Genomic DNA, 12,691 nt, shown 5'->3' with positions numbered 1-12,691 from the left:
ACTGAGAAAGCAGCCTCCGCCGCGTCCGTCATGGCGCGCGGCGGCGGCAGCGGCTCCCTCCGGTCTCTCTGCTCCCTCGCCTTTAGTTTGACCTTTCCCTCCAGTGTGTCTGAGGGAGAGCGGCTGTGCGCGCGCGTGTGCATGTCTCTGTGTGTGTGTGCGCGCGCGCGCGCGCGTGGGGAAGGGGCCGGGTTCGCTCCCCGACGCCTGACGTCACTGCCATGGCAACGGCAACCCCCGCCCCTCGCTTCCCATTTCCTGTCCCCGCCCACTGTGCACGTTCTGGGGCCCTCACGTGCTCACTCACACGCACGCACGCACGCACGCACTCTCGGGGCGCGCGCGCCCATTGCGCTGGGGGTTGGGAGGTAATTTGGGCTTCCGCCTCCTTCCCTTCCCTTCCCTTGCTGCCTCCCGGAATTTGACCAATCCCGTGAGGAGGAGCCGTGGGCGGGGCGGGCTCGGCTCCCGGAGCGGCGTGAAAAATTTCCCGAGGCAGAGCGAAAAGTCTTCCTGAGCTACTGAGCATGTCCGGTGGCCAAAGGGGCGCTTTGGACGCGAGAGAAGCGAGGAGAGGAGGAGAAGGAACCGAGCGGGTAGTTGAGGGAAATCTCGGAGGAGGTCACCTGCGATCAAACTGGGGCTGCCTAGTGTTAGGGTCAGGCAGCCTTGAAGTGGAATCCGGATCCGCCACTCTGGCTGCGTGACCTTGGGCATGCCATCAAAGCGTTCTCAACCGAACGTCTCGGGTAAAATGGGATTAGTAAAGTCTACCAAGGTGGTAGTGAGGATCAAAAGAGATAAACGCGGAAAACGCCTCACCTGGCATGTGATAGATCCTAAATGCCTAGCTATTATTATGGAGCCCACAACCTCTATATTTTACAACTGGGAACACGGGACTGAAAGAGATTAAAAAACTAAATGACTCGCTCAAGGTCAGGTAGTGGTGGAGACCCAGGCTTCAAGTTCAGTACTGTTTGTCCTGCAACGTCTTCCCTTAAGCGGGCGTAATAAAACATTTCAGAAAAACCACCTTAAAGAGCATCGCTTGGGATCTGTGGATCACTTGGTAGTCCCCACCTCCTTCCCATCCCCACAAAGTTTAGAACTGGACAGAAGGGCTGAATAGCCTCAGTGCAACTTTTGGAGGGGGATTGTTCAGCTTCTGAATTTGCATCTGAACGAGCAACAAGGTGGTGCTTTCCTCAATTCCCTTGGGGCCCCTACAGGCCTTCTAAAGTTTTGGTTAAAGTGTAAACAGCAAGGAGCTCCAGGTCCTCCACGTCTCTAACTACTTGAAGAAAGATTAACTCAATTAACCAGCATTTACCCAGCATCCACCAAGTAGTAAGGTTTTCCCAGCCGGCAAGGAGCCTGCGACCTCTGGGCTGTGCAGGCAGGCACCTTGAGATTCAGACACACTTAGGCTTCCAGCCCATTCCTCTAACTTAGCTCTTAATCACTGCCAAGCAGTATTTCTTGAATGTTGTAGTACTATGTAATATTAGCTATGCTGTTAACTTTTTTAAAAAGTATGTGTCTGTCTCCCTTTCTTGTAGCCACAAACCTATACCTGATCTTGGTAAAGGGTATCACCCAGTACCTTAAATAAGCCCTGAAGTTTTCCATGTCTCCGGAATTATTCACTTGACCCTCCCAAGTTAAATGCAATCTCTTGCAAAAAATCTTGGTCGTCTACTTAGTTGGAATAAATTAGTATGTTTTCTACAGCATGTAGAGGCAGCCACCTTCCTTTAGACACTGTTTCTAGTTTCGTGTTCTACTATTTATGCGCTTTATCACCTACAAAAAGTTTCTCGAACATTCATGTATGAGTTGGCTGTTCATATGGATCAATATATCACTTATTATCCATTCCTTTAAGGCTTGATTTATTTTCCTTTCCCTTCAGATTGTAAATCTCTTGAATGGCAGGAACCATGTCTAATTCCACGTCGAATTTCCAGCCTCTTCCTCAGTAACAACACCACTCAACAACTAGCTGTTGAGCTGAGTGAGCTCCCTGCCTATCTTGTAAAATTATTAGGGGCATACTTTATTTTTATGTTTATATCTCAAAACCAGGGATTTTCTGGGAAGTTAAGAATTCCCAGTAAATTTTGGACTACTCTAAAATGCACCAGAAATTACATGGTCACACTCGTGCAGTGAAAGAAGGCTTTGGCAGTAGCACAAGACATCAAGCAGAAGTAGGAAATGCAGTGAGGAAGAAGTCGTAATGTTTTCAACAGCTGCCACTATGGATCTAGGATGAGAGCTCTCCATGTGTTAAGAATGAAAGAGAGATTACTCCAAGGTATATAAGTAATGTTGCTCCCAGGAAAGGGGAAAAAACATGCAAAGAGGAATTTTGAAATCAAACAGCATTTGCTTACTTTGAACTTGTACTATTTGTCCCTTTGTCTAATTTGGCACAAAAATTGAAAGCCTGGTAGTATTCTTACATCCAGTATTAGAACTCTTGATATGCTGTTTAACTCTCTACATGTGTAAGTCCTCACTATACCTAGTTCTTTTATCTCTCATCATGCTATGGCACCAGCAAATGCCCAATAGCATGATCTTGAAGTTATTTGCAGTTTATCCTTATCTTTATTTGTCAGTCTTCAAGTCCCATAAAGTCTTCCTCTTTTTTTTTTTTTTTCTTTTTTTGAGACCGAGCCTCGCTGTGTTGCCCACGCTGGAGTGCAGTGGTGCGATATCTGCTTGCTGCAAGCTCTGCGTTCCGGGTTCACACCATTCTCCTGCCTCAGCCTCCCGAGTAGCTGGAACTACAGGTGCCTGCCACCACGCCTGGCTAACTTTTTGTATTTTTAGTAGAGACAGGGTTTCACCATGTTAGCCAGGATGGTCTCAATCTCCTGACCTCATGATCCGCCCGCCTTGGCCTTCAAAAGGGCTGGGATTACAGACGTGAGCCACTGTGCCCTGCCAAGTCTTCCTCTTAAATGGTAGTGAGAGCGATGAACTGTCCTCCATGCCCTTGGTCACTACCTTAGGGTGAGTCCTTGTATCTCTCATCTGGACTCTTACCAAAACCTCCTTCCTAACTGGTCTTTTTGCCTCATTTTAGGCCCATCTATCCCAACTTCCAACACACCCCAGACTCTAGAGAGACCTAGAACTTACATTTTATGTTTTAGAATGTAAATATTGAACATATAAGGATAAGATGTTTAAAATTTGTGTTTGGGATCTGAAGGACCCATTTACGGCTTTTTTGTAGACTAAACAATGAGAACATTTTTGAATTAGTGACATTGTTAATTAACAGAGAGCTAAGATGTCTCTTGGTATTTAATAGGCAATCCTCAAAAAGTTGGGTTAAAAAAAATGCCACCACGTGCGTGTGTTTAAGTACCTCATTACTAACAGAGAAAGAATATTCAGTTCACATTTTAGGGGATCTCCTGCTCCAGGATTACTGAGAGTCCTCTGGAGTTTGCGTGGGCTCCGGTGAAGTTATAAGCACACCGTTGACAGGAGGGCATTTCTATGAGGGAAGGCCAGTATCTTTACAAGAACGTAAGCTTGTGGGAGGAGGTGGTAAACGAGGAAGCAGTGGGGACATGAAGTAAAAACGCACTACTCAGCCAGACCAGCTCAATCAGTCCTGGTGATGAACAAGGTGAATCAGCTGCTCTACTCTTACGGCCTGTTAGGACTGATGTATTCAAATTAGGCAGCTGCATACACAGTATGCACTGCACAAACCCAGGGAAGCTATTTGCATGGGAGTCTGTGTGAATACCATTCTCTGGGACTGTGTAGTGCTAAACCTCTATGAATATATGTAGCAGTCCTGAGTGACATGTACGTGGCACATCTCTGTCTACTTTGGCAATTTAAATTATCCTGATGATATCTTCGATAATAGAAATAAACATTTATGGGATATCCACCAATTATCTCAAAAACTTATTTTAATGTACAAATTTTATATCTGAAGATTTGCACATATTTCAAAATGCTTATTAGACTTCTGTCATTGCCATTCATTTATTTGTTCTAAAAAATAACAATTGAGCTGCTAAGTTCCAGGCATGATTCAAAAGCCTGGTTCTATAAATGTATTGAGCACCAACTACAAATCTTAGAAATACCATTAACTGGCTGGGCGCGTTGGCTCACGCCTGTAATCCCAGCACCTTGGGAGGTTGAGGCGGGAGGATCACGAGGTCAGGAGATCGGTCCCATCCTGGCTAACGAGACGGTTAAACCCCATCTCTACTAAAAATACAAAAAATTAGCTGGGCACGGTGGTGGGCACCTGTAGTCCAAGCTACTCGGGAGGCTGAGGCAGGAGAATGGTGGGAACCCGGGAGGCGGAGCTGGCAGTGAGCCGAGTTCACACCACTACACTCTAGCCTGAGTGAGAGATCAAGACTCCGTCTAAAAAAAAAAAAAAAAAAAAATACCATTAACTGATTTCTTTAAACTATCAGCTTATGTTTATATATTTTTCGGTTTATGCCATTTTATAATATGAAGATGTCCTCTATATCCCCTTTTTTTTGAGATGGAATCTGGCTCTGTCGCCCAGGCTGGAGTGTGGTGGCATGATCTCGGCTCACTGCCACCTCCATCTCCAGGATCCAAGCAATCTCCTGTCTCAGCCTCCTGAGTAGCTGGGATTACAGGCGCCAGCCACCGTATCTGGTTAATTTTGGATTTTTAGTAGAGATGGGGTTTCACCATATTGGCCAGGCTGGTCTCAAACTCTTGACCTCAAGTGATGTACCTGCCTCAGCCTCCCAAAGTGCTGGTATTACAGGTATGGCCCACCGTGCCTGGCCTCTAAATCCTCTTTATTTCATAGACAATCATCTATTAAAATCTGAAGATGACATTTGGTTCTTTCATTTCAGACAATTCAATATAGTAGGATGCCTCAGTGAATATAAAGCTTTTATATAATTTTTTTCCTCCTGGCATTATCAGAAGAGGTAACAGAAAGTTAAGTTGGCTTCTTTAGGAGTCTCCTGGGAGCCCTAGGGAAATCTACCCTGAGTAGAGTGGGTGCAAGACCCCGCTGGCCAGAAAAGAGAGTATAATTATGCTTCGTGCCCTGGATCATTCTGTAGAGGAAAGCTGCCCTCCAACCAGAAACATCTAATTTAGATTGTTAAATGAGCAAGAAATAACTGAAAATTTGTTTGTTGTTTGTTGTTGTTATAGCAGCAAGCTTTACTCAATGAATTAATTGGAAAAGTAAATAATATGACCATATTTGCACCCCAAATTTGTGGAGCTGCTCATACTAACAATATTAAATTCTTTTTTTCAATAGCTTTTAGGGTACAAGTGGTTTTTGGCTACATGGATGAATTATATAGTGGTGAATTCTGAGATTTTAGTGCACCCATCACCCAAGTAGTGTACATTGTACCTAATGTGTAGTTTTTTGGTTTTTTTTTTTATCCCTGGCTCCCCCCCCCACCCTCCTGCTTCTGAGTCCATTATAGATAAATGATATAAAGTGATATAAAGTCCATTATATCACTCTGTATGCCTTTGCATATTCTAGTAATGTTAAACTCTTAATTTCTGAACACGCAATTAAGTGAGCCTCTGCCTCTAGTAGTCTTTACAGTTGACCCTTGAACAACCCAGTTTGAACTTCGTTGGGCTGCTATGCTTGGATTTTCTTCTGTCTCTGCCATCGCTGACAGTACGACCAACCTCTCCTCTTTTTTTTTTTTTTCAACCTCTCCTCTTTCTCCCCCTCCTCATCCTACTCAACATGAAGACGATGAGGTTGGAGAGCTTTATGATGATCCACTTCTACTTAATGAAGAGGAAATATATTTTCTCTTATGATTTTTCAATAACGTTATTTTCTCTAGCTTACTTTATTATAAGAACACAGTATACAATACATATAACAAACAAAATAGGTGTTAATTGACTATGTTATCAGTAGGGCTTCTGGTTAACAGTAGACTATTAATGGTTATGTTTTTGGGAAGTCAAAAGTTATGCTTGGAGTTTTGACTGCACACGCAAGGGTTGTTCCCCTAGTTCAAAGGTCAGCTCTATTACATGGCTTCCAGGTCTTTGATGGCTGTCCTATGCCTGAATGTCACTGCTGGAAAACTGTTATGTGCAGTTCCAGAAGCTGATATACTTAGTAAAAAAAAAAAAAAAAAAGTGGGGGCTACTCAGGAGGAATCAGTATACACATACATATGTAGAATCACACACACACACACACACCCCTACACACCTACTCACACATGTTACAAAATAGTAGGATGCAGAGTTCCATCATTTGAAACTCTGGAAAAACTTCCACCATTTTTACATTATCATTACCAGCATCAACATCTTTCTCTCCATTATAAGTCAAGACATTGGAAAAAGTCTGAAACAGTAATCTTGACTATTCTCAGTAACTCAGGAACCATGAAGGAGGAAGAATGAACGAGTTGTCCCCTGAAGATGGTGGGTTCTCCTTTATGCATGATCATCACTATCTCTCTGCTATGTCTGTCCTGTAACTTCATGAGGGGTGCAGCGTCATGCCAGACATCTGTGTTTGGATGGCCCTCTGGCTCCTCCACAATTACTGCAGAGTCACAAGTGGAATTTCCGCCTGGTGTTTTATGTCAGAATCCGTATGAAAGACTGCAGCATGCTGAGTGAGCTTTCCATTCTGGCTGAGGATGTGATGCAGGGTCCACCCCCTGCAGGCCACAGGTTTGCCTGGAGGCAAAGCATTCAGTCTTTCCATTGGCCTGACAATTTGAACCAAGCTCGAGGCCCACAGACAAAATGCAGTAGCAACTAGAGAGGTGAGTTTTGTTAAATTACAATAACATCCATGCATCCAGGGGAGCTGCAAAAGTCATTCCTGTCAGATGCACTCAAAATCGAAAGCCAAATTATTCCTGCCAAATGCTCTGAGGCTATTGAATAAAGTCTTGGACTATTTTAAATAGTAACTTAAAACCTCTAGTTTCATGGCTCAGTAATAAAATCGTGATAATTCTAATCAGTATCCTCATTAGTGAATGCTGGTGACTATTTGTTGAGTGACCACCATGTGCAAGTGCTTTGCTAGATACTTTATGTATGCCAGATATTTAAGCTTCATAATCGCTTTGTAAGGTAGATGTTATTATCCTGTCCTATCGCTGGAGAAACAGAAATTCAGAGCACATAAGCAACTTGCCCAGTGTTACCATAGAGATGTTGTCAGTGTACTTAAAGAATACATGGACTAGGCATGGTAGCTCACGCCTGTAATCCCAGCACTTTGGGAGGCTGAGGCAGGAGGATTGCTTAAGCTCAGGAATTTGAGACCAGCCTGGGCAATGCAAAACCCTGTCTCTACAAAAAAATACAAAAATGAGTGGGCATGGTGGTGGGCGCCTGTAGTTCCCACTACGTGGGAGGCTGAGGCAGGACGATCACTTGAGCCTGGGAGGTGGAGGCTGCGGTGAGCTGTGTTTGCACCACTGCCCTCCAGCTTGTGCTACAGAGAGATTCAGTCTCAAAAGAAAAAAAAAAAAGTCTTTGAAAAAAAATGGCTTAAGACTTAAGTATGTAAGAGCTACTTCCTAGCTCAGGGATATTTTAAACAAGCCTTTTATTGGAAAATTGTAAACATACAAAACTAGAGAGCTATACTCATCAAGCAACTCCTATCAGGAATAATTTGGAAGTAAAGGGTTTTGAATGATTTCTACCTTATTTTTCTTGGAGGAGAGCCAAGTCCTTAATAAGAATTTCTGCAAAAGAGGAGCCTGGGGCTGAATCTTATTTATAGAGGCAAAATACTATTTTTATTTCAATCTCACATTCTTACTCTCCACTTGAATTTTCGAATTAATGCTGAAATAGCAAATAATATGAAGACTTAATTTTGAGTTGTCTAGTCCTCCTCAGCCCTACTGCAAATCCTCAGCTTAGGTTTAAGGGAGGTTTATGCTGAGTCACCTAATAGACTCCTCTCTTGTTATAATCCACAGCAAGACTGCAGGAGTTCTTCATATTGTGGAACAGGCATAAGTCAACTTATATTTAGCAAATAGTTGATTTAAACTGAGGTTGATTCCGTGGTGCGCTGTGGCATGCTCATAGTGGCTCACAAGAGCTAATTGTACATCTCTTCCTCATTTCACATTTGGTGACGTGACACTGGTGACTTGAAATTGGCCACGATGAGAGTATTTATACCATGGAAAATTGACAAATATACAAATCAGGGCTTCTGTTCCTCCAGAGAGGTAGTTGTTAAATATTTAGCAGCACATTACTGGGTAGATTCTATTATTTGCTCAAAAGTATCTGCTGTCCAAGTATCTGCTGTCCTTCACTGTGGGTCTACTCCCCACTGCTCTTCCCTGTGAGACTAGTATATTTTTCACCCATCAGAAGTCCATCTTCGAGGGATAAAAGACTACAAATGGGGTGCAGTGTATACTGCTTGTGTGATGGGTGCACCAAAATCTCACAAATCACCACTAAAGAACTTGCTCATGTAACCAAGCACCACCTGTACCCCAATAACCTATGAGAAAATTAAAAAATAAATAAACTGCATAGAAGGCAAAAAGAAATAAAAGAAGTTCATCCTGACCACGTGACTTGCTTTGGTCAATGGAATGTAGCCAGAACATATGCCATTTCCAAGTAGAGGGATATGTGCCTTTTTTTTTTTTTTTTTACTTTTTACTTTGTCCCAAGCCAACAAGTCCCAGATAATGTCTGCTTCTTCAGTCTAAGTCCTAGAAAAAGATGACATGTTACAAAATGACAGCCAACCTGTAAAGGACATGGACATATGCAAAGAGCAAATCTTTCTTATTGTAAGATTTTGGATGTGTTTGTTGTTACTCCATCACGACTTAGGCTAAGCTAATTGATACAGCAATTAAGACTTATCACTGAGTTACTACCATAGCAGGAAACCTAAATTACGTTGCATTAATTCTGAGGCTTGGGAGTGGGAAGCAAAAAATAACGTTGTTGAGGGATGGAAAAATGGCAACCTATGTTATCTAGTGGCAAGGTATTGGGTAAAACTGTCACCTTTAATCCCTTGGAAGACAGATAATGCACTAAATGAGCTTATGGCTTTAGGCAAAGTTGTGAAACGGAATGTTACTCTCATGCCTAAGTTGCTGTGGGCTGCACGTAGTGAAATGATATGAAAGTTGAACTTAGGTAGGAATTGTCCATTTCGGGGAGATCAAAGGGAGTAAAAAGGGTCCAGAAATTTGAGAACTCAGAGGACTAGAGGGTGTAATTGATTATGATCTCCAAACAACAAAAGATAAAACCGGAAATGTCTTAAGTGACAAAGACTGACTAAAATTCAGCCTTGTGGCAAGGACCAATCAAAGATATTGTTCCTCAATTAAAACCTCTCAACTGATTACAGTGGCACCAATTATATCCTTCCAGTCAGACAAAATGGCTTAGGGAAGAGAGATTCTAAGTGTAGTTCTTTCACTGGAGCCAGATAAATTTAAGTTACCTGCAATTAAGTCTAGAAGGAATGTCGCAACTAGAAAAGAATTATGGATGTGGCCATTGGCACATGAGGCTGTTTGGAATCAAATAGATAAGAATGTGAGAAAGTTATATTGCCAAAAGAGTCACCGGCTCATGCTAAAACAGATTATAACTGAGACTTGAAATGACCTTTGGATTTCCAACTTTCTGTGGGAAGAAGACAGAGAAGCCTGGCCAGCTTCCAAAGAGGACATATTGTCCTTTACAAAAAATGCTTTAGGAGAACAATTGAAAAGGAAGGACCTCCCGGAGGACAGTGCCAAGCACCATGCCGAACAATACATCAGGTGTTACTGTTGTAGGTCCAGAATCAAGTCCTAATCAAAGAACATTTCCAGTCTCCATGGAAGGTAGTCTGCAACTTCTGCCCAAGGGCCTTTCAGAATTGCCATGGACAAGTGACTTCTACGTTCTTCCTCTCCTCTCACTTTCTGAATGGGAGTGTTTGTTTCAGGTATCCTGTTTCACCATGATACACTGGGCATATGAGGGGCAGATAACTTGTCTTTTTGATCCATAGGTTTTGCTCTCAGGAAAATGAACATCTGGGCCTGATGTAAAGAACTCCATGAGATCATGGAATTCAAGTCTGATGCTGTAACCGAATGGAATCTTTAGGTTATTTTTCTTGAGTAGGGCTGCCAGATTTTGTAAATTAAAATATAGGATGCCTAGTTAAAATGGAATTTCAGATAAACAATGAATAATTTTTTAGTATATCTCACTGTGCAATATTTTGGGCATACTTATCCTAAAAAATTACCCATTGTTGATCTGGAATTTAAATTTAGCTGGGCATCCTGTATTTAATCTGGCATCCCTATCGGAAAGAATAGATGTATTTTGCTTACAAATAGAGGAAAGTGGAGACTCATGACCCAGAATTCTGGTAGATTGCACTATTTATCCAAAACTTTGTTTCTCTTTTTTTTTTTAGGGCCTGCCTGGTGGCCCTCCCCGTAAGAAGGTATTCTTCCTGCTCCATTGACATCAGGCTTATTAGCCATGTTTCTGGATTTGATCCATGTTATGTGAGTGAAAATGATAATTGCTGCTTCCAGATAAAAACTTTAAGTGCCATCCTCTGATTCTAACATTTCTCGTGGGCCTCTATCACGATGCTCGTGTGCCACAGCTCAAGGTTGTTCCTTTGGTCTTGATTCTAGAATAAAGAGAACATGGAGCAGGGCTGCAGCTGATCTTCAAAGAGCATGAACACAAGCCAGACAGAAGCCATTGTTGTAAACCCTGAAGATTTGGGGGATATTATTGCAACACAACTCAGCCCAAACTGACTAATACAACAAGTTTCTATGTATACATGGAAATGTATGTGGTCTTAGCCTCCAGGTGGTTTTCATCATAAAACTAAATTACATCCTAATTGAAAAAAAATACAAGCACAAAGACAATAAAAATCACATGAAAGATTTAAATGTTTGAAGTCCTGTTTTTAAAAAAGGATGAATTTAGGGTGGGAATACAATATGTTTTTATTAAAATAAACATTTTATATCTTAATAAAAGTTTTCTTACAGTAGTAACATTTGAAATGGATAATTTTTATATTGGAAGCAAATAAACAAAAATGCACCTAGAACTTAATTAAGGTTAGTGCCGAAAGAAAGTGATGTGTTTTCTTTTCTCTGTGCCGTTGATTATAATACATACCATTGTTTATTTATAGATTCAAATTACTTTTATTCATTCACTATTCAACATGCTTGTAGATGTGTGAAGGATAGGAAAACGTAACCCCCAATAGGTGCCCGGCATTCTGACTCAAAAGTAGAGTTGCAGGAACGCTATAGTTTGGAGCCAAACAGACCTGGGCAACAATCCTGACCCAACTACATCATTACTTTACGATCTCTGACAAGTTTCTTAACCTTTTTGAACCTCAGTTTTCTTATCTGTAATGGATAATAAAATGATAATGCCTCTGTTTACAAAGCCTCTACTGTTTGCCAAGGTACTTAGGTGCTCCGCATATATTATTTTCTTGAAGTCTCACGACATGTAATGATGCAAGTATTTTCATCTTCATTTTACAGATGAGAAAAGTGAGGCTTCATGGTGTGGAGCAATTGGATATAAGTTACTTAACAGGGAGTAAGTGGCAGAACCAAGGTCCAACCCAGTTCTGCTTCACTGCAAGCTTATGTCCTTCTGTTGGGAAAGCGAAATAAAAGCATGCTTGGCATCATTTGTCATCAGGGAAATGCAAATCAAAACCGTCATGAAACACCACTTCACATCCACTAGGAGGGCTAGTGTAAGAAAGCCAGACAGTAACAAGTATTGGCAAGAATATAAAGAAATTGAGATCCTCATATTCTGCTGGTGGGGATGCAAAATGGTGCAACTGCTTTTAATAGTTCCACAACAAATTGAACATAGAGTTATCATATAGCCCAGTGGTTCCACTCCTGGAATAAAGCTCTTCAACTCCGGGACTCAAAATCCCCTGGGGATCCCCTTGCTGTAGGTCTTGAGAATTGCAACTTGGGGGCAGGGAGCAGTCCTGAACTGGTCATCTTCCTCCTCACCACCTCGCTGTGCCATCTCCTCACCTCATTCTCCAATCCCCAAAAGATGACTACTGATGACCAGTCTCCAGGTCAGTGGAGAACGTATGTGGAGGAGTGCGGGAGGGATAACAAAGCATCCTGGGTATATACCCAATGATTACACACACACACACACACACACACACAATGAAAGCATGTCCATAGAAACTTGTACGTGAATGTTTATAACCCCATTATTCTTAATGTCCAAATGTGAAAAGTTCAAATAGATGTGAACTGAAGAATGGATAAACAAATGTGATATGTCAATACAACCGAATATTATTCTGTCATCAAGTAAGTGAAGTTCTGATATATGCTTCCATCAATACAGATGAACATTGAAAACATTATGCTGAGTGAAAGAAGTCACTCACAAAAGACTACATATTATGTCGCTTATGAAATGTCTAGAATAAGGAAATCTATTGAGACAAAAGGCTGACAGTGGTTTATTAGGGCTGGAGGGAATGGGGAGGTCAAGAGGAGAAATCCTCCAAAAGGTTTCTTTTTGAGCTGATGAAAATGTTCTACATTGGACTGCGACGATTGTTACATATATCTGTGACTATAGC

At 41.9% G+C, this 12,691-nt stretch overlaps 1 long non-coding RNA gene across 1 annotated transcript; it reads left to right on the top strand.

The window, feature by feature from the left end:
• The first annotated feature begins 6,577 nt into the window (after positions 1 to 6,577).
• On the top strand, positions 6,578 to 10,893 carry LOC105537476. Its single transcript, XR_001005719.1, has 3 exons — positions 6,578 to 6,818; positions 10,484 to 10,577; positions 10,713 to 10,893. It is a non-coding gene; the product is annotated as an uncharacterized LOC105537476 (long non-coding RNA).
• The last annotated feature ends 1,798 nt before the right edge of the window (positions 10,894 to 12,691 follow it).

The sequence above is a fragment of the Mandrillus leucophaeus genome, unplaced genomic scaffold (genome assembly GCF_000951045.1).
Source record: "Mandrillus leucophaeus isolate KB7577 unplaced genomic scaffold, Mleu.le_1.0 Scaffold173, whole genome shotgun sequence".
NCBI lineage: Eukaryota > Metazoa > Chordata > Mammalia > Primates > Cercopithecidae > Mandrillus > Mandrillus leucophaeus.
Note: the sequence above shows the minus strand (reverse complement) of the source record. Positions and strands in the feature narration are given on the sequence as shown.